Consider the following 14,227-nt stretch of genomic DNA (forward strand, 5'->3'; position numbering starts at 1 on the left):
TACCCAGTATACTATACAATAGCTTCCTCAAGCGTTTTCATACTCAACATGCTGTATAATATTTTCCTCAAGCATTTTCAAACTCGGTTTGCTATACAATATGTTCCTCAGGCGTTTTCATACTCAGTATGCTATACAATATCTTCCTCGAACATTTTCATACAAAGTATGCTATACTATAGCTTTCTCAAGCGTTTTCATACTCAACATGCTGTATAATATTTCCTCAAGCATTTTCATACTTAGTGTGCTATACAATAGCTTTCTCAAGCGTTTCCATATTCAGTATACTATACAATATGTTCCTCCGACGTTTTCATACTCAGTATGCTATTCAATATCTTCCTCAAGCATTTTCATACTCAGTATGCTATACAATAGCTTTCTCAAGCGTTTCATACTCAGTATGCTATACAATATCTTCCTCAAGCATGTTCATACTCAGTATGCTATACAATAGCTTTCTCAAGCGTTTTCATACTCAGTATGCTATACAATATGTTCCTATGACGTTTTCATACTCAGTATTATATACAATATGTTACATTTCATACTCAGTATGCTATACAATATGTTACTCAGGCGTTTTCATACTCAGTATGCTATACAATAGCTTTCTCAAGCGTTTTCATACTCAGTTTGCTATACAATATCTTCCTCAAGCATTTTCATACTCAGTATGCTATACAATAGCTTTTTCAAGCGTTTTCATATTCAGTGGTGGAAATGAAGATCTGAATCATCTTTACCATTATTTTCCCTACTATTGCGCTGATGTTCGGGACCTATTTCCGAAGCTTAGGTACATTCGGGAGGACGTGCCAGCATTATCAACCAATGACCACTTCACACACATTGGGCCGAGAATCATGTGCTCTGAGCCAGAGCAGTGAGCCAAGAACGACAGTCTTCTGATTTTGTCCGGCTAAAATTTCTGCCTTTGTGCGGTACAATCATTATAATTATTGACTACTTTCGGCACACTGGAAAATATACTTATGTATGAAAATATTCGGCATTTAATATTGTTTTCTGATAATTACTTGAAAAAGTAACTAACACGATTTAAGTTTTTAGAAAGAAAGTTGCAAAACATTTTCCACTTAGTAAACGTTATTGGTATGTTAATATCTAGGGGAGTGGGTTCGGCATGTGTCTCTTGAATGTTTGAACCACTTCAAAGCACTCATCTATTTACCTATACGATCTATAATAAACGCTTCCTACTTCCATTTGACGAGACGGAAATACTCAAACTATGGCAACATGTGTTTTCATTCAGGAAAATAAATTTAGCAACGGAAAGTTCATAAAGCTGTTCTTGTAGATGATTTATTGTTTATGAAGAATTAACCGGTAAACATTAAGAGTTCGTAACATTTATTGTTGAATTGTATCAATTATTCAGAAAGAAAATTAGGCAAGTGGAGACAAATTATTTCACTAAAATGTATTTCGGAATGATGAATTCATGGAATTTGAAATTTCATAGGTCAGATTACCTATTTCTTGAATAATAATGATTTTATCTATACTTATACGAAAGTCACTAACTCAACACTCATTCATCTCTGTTTCTTCGTGCACGTGAGTCCTAGGAAGCTGAAATTTTGTATACAGGTAGGTGCTTCTTAGGTCTTAGATGCGCACTAAGAAAGTATTGCAACTCTAGAGCCATGCAGATGATAGCACAGTTTGCTATTGAAAACGCTCGATGGCAATGTATTCTTGTCGAAATGGCAATAGATTCTTGTTGAAATGGCAATAGATTCTTGTCAAGATAGTAATATATTCTTTTTAAGATAATGATAAATCTGTGCATAAATCTGTTCTGTTTTCCCATCAACCACCTTTCACCAACATTATTATGAAGATAGTATCGGTGAAGAAAGATTTTAGCTGTCCACTTCTTCATATTTATGCATGATGGAGAAATAGAAAACCAAAACCTTATTTCTCTCCCAAAAACACATGACGATACATTCTTCCAAGATGGCAATATATTCTTGTGAAGATGGTAATATAAAATGAGATGAATTTTCATTTTTCTCTCACAGTAGTCCCCCCAGATATATTATACTTCACAAGTCCTCAAGTTTTTTTCCTCATAATTTCAAAGAATTCGGAACCCATCCTTTACTTCCTCTGCAATGCAAAATGATAGTCGCGATCCTTTGTTTGCAGGCATGTTAGGCGTACACATTCTCGAACAATCAGTCCACCCATACCAAGTTTCGTCCAAATAGAAAATTTGCCTTTGTTCTTGTCTATATTTAGTTATTTGTTTTAAGTATTTGTTACACAATTCCACTATTCTTCTGCTTTCCATAACTGCTTGACGTTTGTTTATTATTTTAAATCTAAATCCTAGTTTCTTTATCCATTTCTGAAGAGTTTTGTCACAGCAGCTGACGTTATGGCCGAAAGTATTCAATTTCTTTCTTATGACTTCAGTTGAAGGAATCTCACTGCTTTTGTAACAGTCATATATTGTTTTTTTTCAATGATTTTATTAGATGAACATCTATCTAGAGGTTTTGGTAATCCTGAATTTCAGTCAAATCTGATGTTGCTCGTAATATTTTGTTTCCCTCGAAACTAAACTTGAGATGTAGATTCTTATATACGTTGGAACATACTCTCTGTATTTCAATTTTCAAATGCATCTGAATCTTATTCACCGATATCTCTTTTTCGCATTGTTCACCATCGCTATTGGAATCACCACACTGGAAAAAGTCTGCGTTGGTATCACACTCGTTATTACTGTTAGTACTTGTCCAAGGACGCCACATTTTGAACAGATAACAAAAATTTTATGTTATTTCAACTGCACCAATATTGAATTTTAACATTCAAATCGCGATCGGCGATAACCATCCCCGCATTTCCCAATTTCTATTCGTCACCGTAACATGACTTCATATCAAAGGTTAGTGTATTGGTTCTTTTGGCCTTTGAGAGTGCCGTCAACTTTAAGAGTGCACAATATCGTTTACTTCGACTACAATTGAAGGTAATAGTGAGCAAAACCTTGATATTCGATCAAACTTGGCGTGCTCTTTGATCAGTCCTTGTCAAGATGACAATATATTCCTTAAACGATGGCAAAATATAGGGACAAGACATGAGAAGACATTCTCTTGTATTGTTTCGACAAGATTCAAAACTACTTTCCAGACAATGAAAGTAAGAACCAACCCCTTCACATTCATTTGGATTGAGGTTATCCCTTTCCAAAAGTCACTCCCTATACATAAAAAACCTGCTGCCTGCAACGTCAACACGTACACAACCTGCGAAATGATGATCCTAAAATGAAGTGACCTGCGACCCCCGCGGATTAGAAGAGTTCATCGCGATTTTGCAGGGGTGACTTCGTAATGGCCCGCGGGGGAATAGACCCCAATAAAAACCGAAATCCGAGAGGATAAAGAAAAATAAACAATTTGTCATCGCAGTTAATTGGTTCGAATTATTCTGTTGAGTTGAAGTGTCGGGTGTATGTTGCCTTTTTTACAGCTGAGACCTCGCCGAACGCGCAAAAGGGGAGATAATAGATGTACGGGGAATACGGGGAGAATTAGGGATTGTTTCCGTTCGGTTTTTTTACAACACTTCGTTCCGGGATATACTCGTAGGATGAAACATATTGTCGAGTACCGAAAGTATTCTTTGAATTCATTCCTCACTTTCAAATCAATAGTTCAAATTCATAGAATTGATATTATGGACTGGCCGTGACGTCACATACGTGACGTATACGTCTTAGCCTCTGCGTCACAAAATTTGACAAATCAAATTCCAAAATTTTCGCAATGGAAATACGCAATACGTAGAACATCGTGATAATAATATTATATCTAGCGTTAAGTGTACGAGTGACGTGAATGCCAAAGGGTACATCTCTTCATCCCATTCAATATCATTACGTCACTGTTCAAATAACAATTTAGGGAATTAAATGATAATGACTTGATGAAAAATTCTCAGTTCAATACTCCTGTTCATGTCCTGTGCATGCTCTGTCCATGCCCTACCATGCCATGTCCATGTCCTGTCCATGTCCTGTCCATGTCCTGTCCATGTCCTGTCCATGTCCTGTCCATGTCCTGTCCATGTCCTGTCCATGTCCTGTCCATGTCCTGTCCATGTCCTGTCCATGTCCTGTCCATGCATGTCCTGTCCATGTCCTGTCCATGTCCTGTCCATGTCCTGTCCATGTCCTGTCCATGTCCTGTCCATGTCCTGTCCATGTCCTGTCCATGTCCTGTCCATGTCCTGTCCATGTCCTGTCCATGTCCTGTCCATGTCCTGTCCATGTCCTGTCCATGTCCTGTCCATGTCCTGTCCATGTCCTGTCCATGTCCTGTCCATGTCCTGTCCATGTCCTGTCCATGTCCTGTCCATGTCCTGTCCATGTCCTGTCCATGTCCTGTCCATGTCCTGTCCATGTCCTGTCCATGTCCTGTCCATGTCCTGTCCATGTCCTGTCCATGTCCTGTCCATGTCCTGTCCATGTCCTGTCAATGCCTGTCCATGCCCTGTCCATGTCCTGTCATGTCCTGTCCTGTCCATGCCCTGTCCATGTCCTGTCCATGCCCTGTCCATGTCATGTTCATATCCTGCCACTTTCTTGTCTATTGCCAGTCAATGCCCTGTCAATTTTTGTTCAAAGACCATTTCATGTCAATTCTTATCCAACGTCCTCTCAATGTCCTGTAAAATTTTTGTCAATGCCCATATCCTGTTAATGTCTAATTCATGTCATGTCCATGTATGCTCATGTCCTGCACATATCCTTTCATGTCCTGCCATTATCGTAAACATGTCTTGATCATGTCCTGCTGTCATATCCATGTCATGTTCACGTCCATGTCCTGTCAATGGCCTGTTCTTGTCATGTCTCACCAAGTCTTTCCCGTGTCCTATCTATGTTCTGTCAATGCCCTGTTCATGTACTGCCTATGTGTTGCCCATGTCCAGTTCATTTCCTGTCCATGTCCTTTCATGTCATGTCCATGTCCTGTTCGTGTCCTGTCCATGTCCTACCAGTATCCTGTCTATGCAAAGTCAATGCCCTGTCAGTTTGTTTTCAAAGACCATGTCATGGCAATGTCTTGTCCAATGTCCTGTCAAGTTTTAGTCAATGCCCATATCCTGTCAATGTCTAATTCATGTTATGTCCACTTATGCCATGCCAATGTATGCTCATGTCCTACCCATAACTTTTCATGTCCTGTCAATATCATTAACATGTCCTGATCATGTCCTGCTGTTCTGTCCACGTTCTGTTAATGTCCTGTCAATTTTCTGTCAGTATCCATGGCATTTCCATACCATGTCAATGTTCTGTACATGTTCTGTCAAAATCCTGTCATTGTTCTGTCCATTACATGTCCTGTCATTTCCTCTCGATGTTAAGTACATGCAATGTTCCATGTCATGTCCTCTCATGACCTACACATGCCCTGCCCATATCCAGTCCATGTCCTGCCCATATTCCTTTCATGTCCATGTCTTGATCATTTCCTGTCTACGTCCTATCCATTTCCAGCCCATGTCTTGTCCAACGTCGTGTCAATGTCCAGTCAATTTTTGTCAATGCTTATGTCATGCCCCGTCTGGTCTATGTTCTGTTCATGTCTTGTCCATGTCCTCTCCATGTTCTGTCCATGTCCTGCTCAGTTTTTTCCACACGGAACAGTTCTGTTTCAGTCACACCCAAGAACAAAATGTTATCTTCACCCGCGCTGCTTTTTGTAAAATGCACCCATACATTATAATCAACCACCCTTTGAGTTTTGATCTTATACAATTGAAAATTAAAAAAAATAAAGATTCACTTAACTGTCTAGTCTCTTGTCCGTCCTCAATCTTGGCAATACAAAAAGGAAATTTCTACAGCGGTTGTATGAACAAATTTTCTGATCATGTCATCACAGTTAACTCGTCTTTTTTTGTTATTGTTTATTATAGCTATTTTTCATGCAGTGCTAGTGCATTTCTATAAAATAACGTGCCTACCCTGTATATGCAAACATGGCTTCGAGAACTTTTTTATACTGTGTTCCACATTGCACATAAACGTTACCGCTGCTCGCTTTTTTCAGCTATATCGAGATCATGTTGGCACCTCATTCTAATTAAAGTAGGAAATAACTGACGTTGGAAAATTACTCTGAAATACCCGATCAAACCCCTATGAGCGATGCCTTACGCGATCATCGAACCGATCCCTGCTAGAAAAATAGGAAATGTCCTAATAAGGCATTAAGAAGGCATTTTCCGGTCAGCTTGCGTAGACTCGCTTCGTCAAAATTGAGCGAGTTATTATAATCTAGTTTTAAACAACTTCATTACGTCGTGGTACACATGGGCTAATACCTGCATACGTCCAGAAAGTAATTTGCAAATACAGGGTACTTGAATATTGAATATTTCTACGAGCTTGCATGTGACGCGAGGCATGTGTTAATCTAGGATCTTATTTGCACTCATCAAGGAAGCTAACAAAACAGGAAACGACCGAATCTGAGCAAAAAATTGACATATATAATTCATAGACTAACAGAGCCGGCTTGGGAGTGCCCACGAGATTTTTTATTTTATTATTCAATATTTCACTAATATATTTTATTGTTTCAACATCTCTTGAATACAAATCAGAAAATTATAAAACAACAACAAAAATTAATTGGCGCTCCGGGGCGACTTCATTGATTCCAGTGGCGCATTTGATTTTTCAGCTGCAGGAAAACCCGGAAAAACCTGCAGCACCACATCATCTGAAGATCTTGATCTGCCAATGTCCTCTCTTTCATGAAACAAAATGTAGGGAGTCTCCAATAAACTCAATACATCGCCACTTGTTGAAAGGTATAATGGAAAAAAGAAATTGTATCTTCCCATATACAATAATAAGGGAAACGTCAGCCTGGAAAAAACTATTGGAACTTCTGGCGTGAAATGAATCTGAAGAAAATACTTTTGACACAGCAGAACAAAACACTGTCTATCTTGACGTGCGTTAGCATTATCAGGAGAAAATGAAGACCGAATTTCACATCCAAGTTAGGTTCATGTCTATATTATATTATTAGCACCTCAAGTAATTGAGGAACTTCACTGCTACAGGGTTCATACACAAAATTTTCCAAAAAATTGCATGTGTACTACGTAAATACTGACGAGTCGAAGGAAATAATTTTTCAACAACATTACTTCCTGTCAAACATATATGTGGTATGGTAGCTCAGAAAAATAAAATATGTATTCACTACGTTCATCCTTGCGAGACACAAGAAATTTGCTGTTTTGGTGATTATTGAAATTTTTCAATATAATTTTTCAATATGATTGCGGTCTGTCAAATAGTGATTCTGTACTGCTAGCTCAGAAAAAACTATTCTGTACTGCTAGCTCAAATAAACCTTATTTGCATCAACTAGTATTAGCATTTATTGAGATTATTGCAAAAATGAATTTAAATATGGTTGTTTTCTGTCAAATAGTGATTCTGTATTGTTAGCTCAGAGAAACTATATGTGTATACACTAGTAAACATTGGTGAAAGTCACTTTTTTGCAGTTTTAGAGATTTTTGCCAAAAATATATTCCAATATGATTGTTTTCTATCAAATAGTGATTCTGTACTACTAGCTTAAAAAAACCTCATGTTTATCCAATATTAAGCACAGGCGAAAGTTAAGATATTAGCATTTATTGAGATTATTGCAAAAATATATTTCAATATGATTGTTTTCTGTTAAATAGTGATTCTGTACTGCTAGCTCAGAAAAAACTATATGTGTATACACTAGTAAATACTGACGAAAGTCAAGATATTTGCATTTTTAGAGATTATTGCGAAAAGTATATTCCAATATGGTTGTTTTCTGTCAAATAGTGATTACGTACTGCTAGCTCAGAAAAAATATATGTGTACACACTAGTAAATACAGGCGAAGGTCAAGATATTTGCATTTTTAGAGATTATTGTGAAAATTATATTCCAATATGGTTGTTTTCTGTCAAATAGTGATTTTGTACCACTAGCTCAGAAAAAAAACTATATGTGGATACACTAGTAAATACAGGCGAAAGTCGAGATATTTGCATTTTTAGAGATTATTGCGAAAATTATATTCCAATATGATTGTTTTCTGTCAAATAGTGATTATGTACTGCTAGCTCAGAAAAAACTATATGTGTATACACTAGTAAATACTGGAGAAAGTCAAGATATTTGGATTTTTAGAGATTATTGCGAAAATTATGGTTGTTTTCTATCAAATAGTGATTCTGTACTACTAGTTCAAAAAAACCTCATGTATATCCAATATTAAGCACAGGCGGAAGTTAAGATATTAGCATTTATTAAGATTATTGCAAAAATATATTTCAATATGATTGTTTTCTGTCAAATAGTGATTCTGTACTGGTAGCTCAGAAAAAACTATAAGTGTATACACTAGTAAATACTGACGAAAGTTAAGATATTTGCATTTTTAGAGATTATTGCGAAAAGTATATTCCAATATGGTTGTTTTCTGCCAAATAGTGATTACGTACTGCTAGCTCAGAAAAAATATATGTGTACACACTAGTAAATACAGGCGAAGGTCAAGATATTTGCATTTTTAGAGATTATTGCGAAAATTATATTCCAATATGGTTGTTTTCTGTCAAATAGTGATTCTGTACTACTAGTTCAAAAAAACCTCATGTATATCCAATATCAAGCACAGGCGAAAGTCAAGATATTAGAATTTATTGAGATTATTGCAAAAATATATTTCAATATGATTGTTTTCTGTCAAATAGTGATTCTGTACTGGTAGCTCAGAAAAAACTATAAGTGTATACACTAGTAAATACTGACGAAAGTCAAGATATTTGCATTTTTAGAGATTATTGCGAAAAGTATATTCCAATATGGTTGTTTTCTGTCAAATAGTGATTACGTACTGCTAGCTCAGAAAAAATATATGTGTACACACTAGTAAATACAGGCGAAGGTCAAGATATTTGCATTTTTAGAGATTATTGCGAAAATTATATTCCAATATGGTTGTTTTCTGTCAAATAGTGATTCTGTACTACTAGTTCAAAAAAACCTCATGTATATCCAATATCAAGCACAGGCGAAAGTTAAGATATTAGCATTTATTGAGATTATTGCAAAAATATATTTCAATATGATTGTTTTCTGTCAAATAGTGATTCTGTACTGCTAGTTCAGAAAAAACTATAAGTGTATACAATAGTAAATACTGACGAAAGTCAAGATATATGAATTTTTAGAGATTATTGCGAAAAGTATATTCCAATATGGTTGTTTTCTGTCAAATAATGATTGCGTACTGCTAGCTCAGAAAAAAGATATGTGTATGCACTAGTAAATACAGGCGAAGGTCAAAATAATTGCATTTTTAGAGATTATTGCGAATATTATATTCCAATATGGTCGTTTTCTGTCAAAAAGTGATTCTGTACTGGTAGCTCAGAAAAAACTATATGTGTATACACTAGTAAATACTGGCGAAAGTCAAGATATTTACATTTTCAAAGATTATTGCGAAGGTTGTTTTCTGTCAAATAGTGATTCTGTACTGCTAGCTCAAAAAAAAACTCATGTATATCCACTGTTAAGCACAGGCGAACGTTAAAATATTAGCTTTTATTGAAATTATTGCAAAAATATATTTCAATATGGTTGTTTTCTATGAAGTAATGATTTTGTACTGCTAGCTCAGAAAAAAGTATATGTGTATACACTAGTTAACATTCGGGAAAGTCAAGATATTTGCATTTTTAGAGATTATTGCAAAAAATATATTTCAATATGGTTGTTTTCTGTCAAATAGTGATTCTGTACTCTAGCTCAGAAAAAACTATTCTGTACTGCTAGCTTCGAAAAAATTATATGTGTATACAGTAGTAGACACTGACAAAAGTCAAGATATTTGCATTTTTAGAGATTATTGCGAAAAATATATTTCTATATGGTTGCTTTCTATCAGATAGTGATTCTTTACTGCCACCTCAGAAAAAACTTTTCTGTACTGTTACTCAGAAAAAATGTTCTGTGTTGTTAGCTCAGAAAAATCTATATGTGTATCCACTAGTAGTACAGGGAAAAGTTGGGATATTTTCATTTCTGTAGATTATTGCAAAAATAATATTTCAATATGGTTGCTTTCTGTCAAATGGTGGTTCTTTACTGCTTGCTTAGAAAAAACTATTCTATACTGCTAGCTCAGAAAAAACCATATGTATATACACTAGTTAACACTGGCGAAAATCAAGATATTTGCATTTTTGGAGAATATTGCAAAAATTTTCTCGATATTTCATTGTCGGTTTTCATTGTCTAACTGTTATATCTTTCTGGTGAATAATTCGGTGCATCTGGTCAATCATTCCAAAATTACATTTGTTCACTCACGGACATCCCTACACAGATTTTTTTCCTCACGCCTTCACATGAAAACCCCCGTACTAAAGCCGACTTTTCTGAATCCAAACCTCCCAAAATTCCCGTGTATCAGTGCGAATGAAAGTTTGAGCAGAACGTAAGCCGTGCTGAGCAGCTGCCTAGATTATACTCAATAATTAAACAATTATGCAGCGTTTACTCGTCCCGGGGGGGAAAACAGAAAATTGCTTCGGGCTGCGCAGTAACACCACCTTATTCCCTTATGATATTAATAACCGGGGCGGGTGGGGGCGGCGAGGGCTGTGGAGAGGGCTCGTTATCCAGGTGATGATACGGATATTTCCGAGGAGGAGGGTGGGTGGAGAATTTCATGGGGAGAGCTGCTGTAAAGACTGAGTGGTGCATGTGAAGTTCACTGAAATATGAAAATAAATTATACGTTTCAAACTCAAGTGATGAAAAACATGGGGTGGGGTCATGAAACGATTGTTACAGTTTAAAAATAACACTCAGTACATACATTTTATTGTAAAGTAAGGTTGGTTGTAGAAGAATATACTTTTAAAAATCGATAAAAAACGATATTGGCATGATGGCGGCTCTTTCAGTGTGAAAGAGTATCAAAACCTTAGATATCTCGCATTTCCTGCAAATAAGTGCAAGGTGAAATATCAAAAACCATTTCTAGTGTATTCTTTATTATTTCGCAATGGGCTTGTTTCATGATTTTTGGTTTATAGTTCAATTGATAGAAATTTTAAATTGAAAAACGGTGCACTTTGTTTCTTCTCTCTAAGTACCATAGTTTTCCCGTAATTAATTAATGAAAATCGAATGTAGTAGGGTGGTGACTTCACGACCCTATTACCGCTTCTTGTTCGATTGACCAATAGGAACAATGGAAATAATCAACATTGCCAAATCGTGGAATTTACGTAGCCTATAATTATCAATTCAATTATGGGAGTGTATATGAACCCGTTAACGTTTCAATTAATGAGAAATTCTCCACATGGAATAAAATGTACACGAGAAATCATGTTTGGAAATAAGTTCTATATCTAAAATCAGTACACAAAGTCGATAGATCACGAAATATTTACCAAAACTATGATTTTATGCATTATTCAATAATATACAGTTATGAAAATAAAAAATATAGCAAACTGGATTAAAGAATCATTTCAAACATTCAATTTATTCTACAATTCTCAATCTGTACAACTGCATTTCATTATAATGATTCGTATGCTCATGAACCCTAATAAAATAAATCAATTATGCATTCATGACACCCACCAAAAATAAGAAACTCAACGTTACTGGTATATTAGCCATATTGTCATCGAGTCGGCCAGCGCCCTCTATCGTGTGTGCTACAATGTGCTCTTTCTAATGTCAACGGTTTCCACAAACTTCGTATTTTTGTTAAAATAATTTCAAAATGAATGTTGAGCCTAGTTTTGTTAAAGCTGACTCCCGACAACTTACCAAGAGTCGATATTGAAATGATCGATGAATTTTTTAGAAAAATTTACAACACTTTGGTACCGAAATGAAGAATGAAAAATTGAAACGGTAGGTGGTATATTTAGTAGGTTGACACCGAGTTGACAACAATAACAACAAAAATGGCGTTTGTCAATTTGGATCATCAGATCTGTGATTGGATATTAAAAACCAATACACTTGGCAACTCCGCTTTAGACACGATCAATTTTATTGGTGAACAGACACGCGGCCAATTTAAATTCCTGCCTTTCGAACTATTCTTTTTTCTGCAAATATAAAGAGATTTTGGGACCGATTAGGCTTGCTATGTATAATATACCCCTAACTCGATCAGTCCATAAGCAAACCAGTATCATTTTATAGCATAAAACAAGCCCAGCATTTGAACATGTTAGAATTATAATACTGTAAAAAAGTAACATTCCATTCTATAGTGAACGAGAAAAATAAAAAGAAGTAATTCGGCCAGCCACAAAAAATATTTGATGGTCAGCGTTGTGCTGATCATTACAATTGTAATGATTTCATTACAATTCACTTCTATCATTACATCATTACGTACATTTCAAAATATAGCTAAAATCATTACATCTGTTATCTGTTGAGAAATGATAAATGACAGTTGAGTAACACCCAAACTAGAGAGAGAAAGAGATATAACAGACAGTTGACAGTGAAACCTGTCACAAACTGGCATCAGTGATCAGTGACATCTGACTCTGAACCTGAACTCTGACCACTGTCACTGTCACCACTGACAGTGACATGCTAGTTTTATCTTTGATACATGTTTTACGAGAAGTATTTCAGTTTGATTTTGCACGAAAAAATAAATATAATTTTTTTTTATTATAATATAATGTGTTTTATTTTTTAATGTTCACCCATTTTCAATTTTTTATTTTTGAAAACGGCTAAATATGAAAATTGAGTCATTTAAATATAGGGTTTCTCTACATTACACCAAGTTTATGTTGGCAACATCAACTGTCATTACAATTCATTACATTTTCACAGGTTTGATCATTACAAATTTTTTTCCTGTCAGCACAACCCTGTTGATGGTCTTTTACACATTATCACCGTTCAAAATACCTTGAGAACTATGATACATAAATTTGAACAAGGAATACAAAGCCCATAGAAGCTCAGAGGTGGTATTTTCGTGCAGTGTTGCCAACTGGATGAACTATAAAGTCGCTACACAGGAAGCAAAATTCCGCACAATGCTTCATATTTCGTTACGCTTGTATATCTGAATATGTGCTCCGTCCAAAATTAAATACCACAGAATGTACAGTTTGTGTACCTTTCAGATACACAAAACTGGAACTGTCACGAATTAGGATCGTGCTCACTTTTAACCGTGCAACTCAGTAGATGGAACCTAATTTTCTGAATTTCAGCAGTTAATTTTTGAAAGCTGTCGTCTCAACCAAATATTTCATAGCTTGAAGTAATGATTTTGGAATTGTATTCATTATAGAAGAGCATTACCTCAAAATCAATGAAAACTGAAGGAACATCACATCACAATTTTATTGTGTTCACGTACGTAGTCAGTTCCGTTCCCGTCAACTTCAACTGTGACAGCTCTTCAGCTTGAACTACAATTAGATGAACTATCATCCATTTCCAGTGTAATTTATTCCATATAATTCATAATACTCGAGACTTATAGTCTTTCAGTTTCAAAATATTGAAGGTTATATGAATGAAAATATTTTTAAAAATCTTCTTCTCTTTCATCATACAATGACCTCAGCCACTAAGACTAAAAGATATTGACTGTGCATTCAACTGTCAGTTTCGATTGCTGTCCACTGCCTCTTCTTCTTCTATATTTTTTTCAATATTGATTATATGTAGAAAATTCCATTACTTTTAGTTCAAATCCGCTACACCGCTACCATCGAGTAAATTCAGCTTTAGTAGTGGAATTCCGCTACGGTTGACAACACTGTTTTCGTGTCACCTAAAATGTTTAGTACTTACCGCTATCGCCCTCTGATGGGTGAAAATTTTAGGTGACACGAAAATGCCACTTCTGAACTTCTATGGGCTTTCTATCATAGTTATCAATGTATTTTGAACAGTGATAATGTGAGTATCGCATCGTAAAAGACTATCAAATATTTTTTATAACTGGTCAAATTACTTCTTCTTTTATTTTCCTTCCTCCACTATAGAATGGAATGTTTTACAATTTTTCTACAGAAACATTATCGATACATTTCCATGTTATTCAGCAATATAAGGAGAGCAAACAGCATG

This window comes from Leptinotarsa decemlineata, unplaced genomic scaffold (assembly GCF_025532065.1).
Source record: "Leptinotarsa decemlineata unplaced genomic scaffold, Ldec_3_MD MMD2_tig00026282_RagTag_RagTag, whole genome shotgun sequence".
Taxonomy (NCBI): Eukaryota; Metazoa; Arthropoda; class Insecta; order Coleoptera; family Chrysomelidae; genus Leptinotarsa; species Leptinotarsa decemlineata.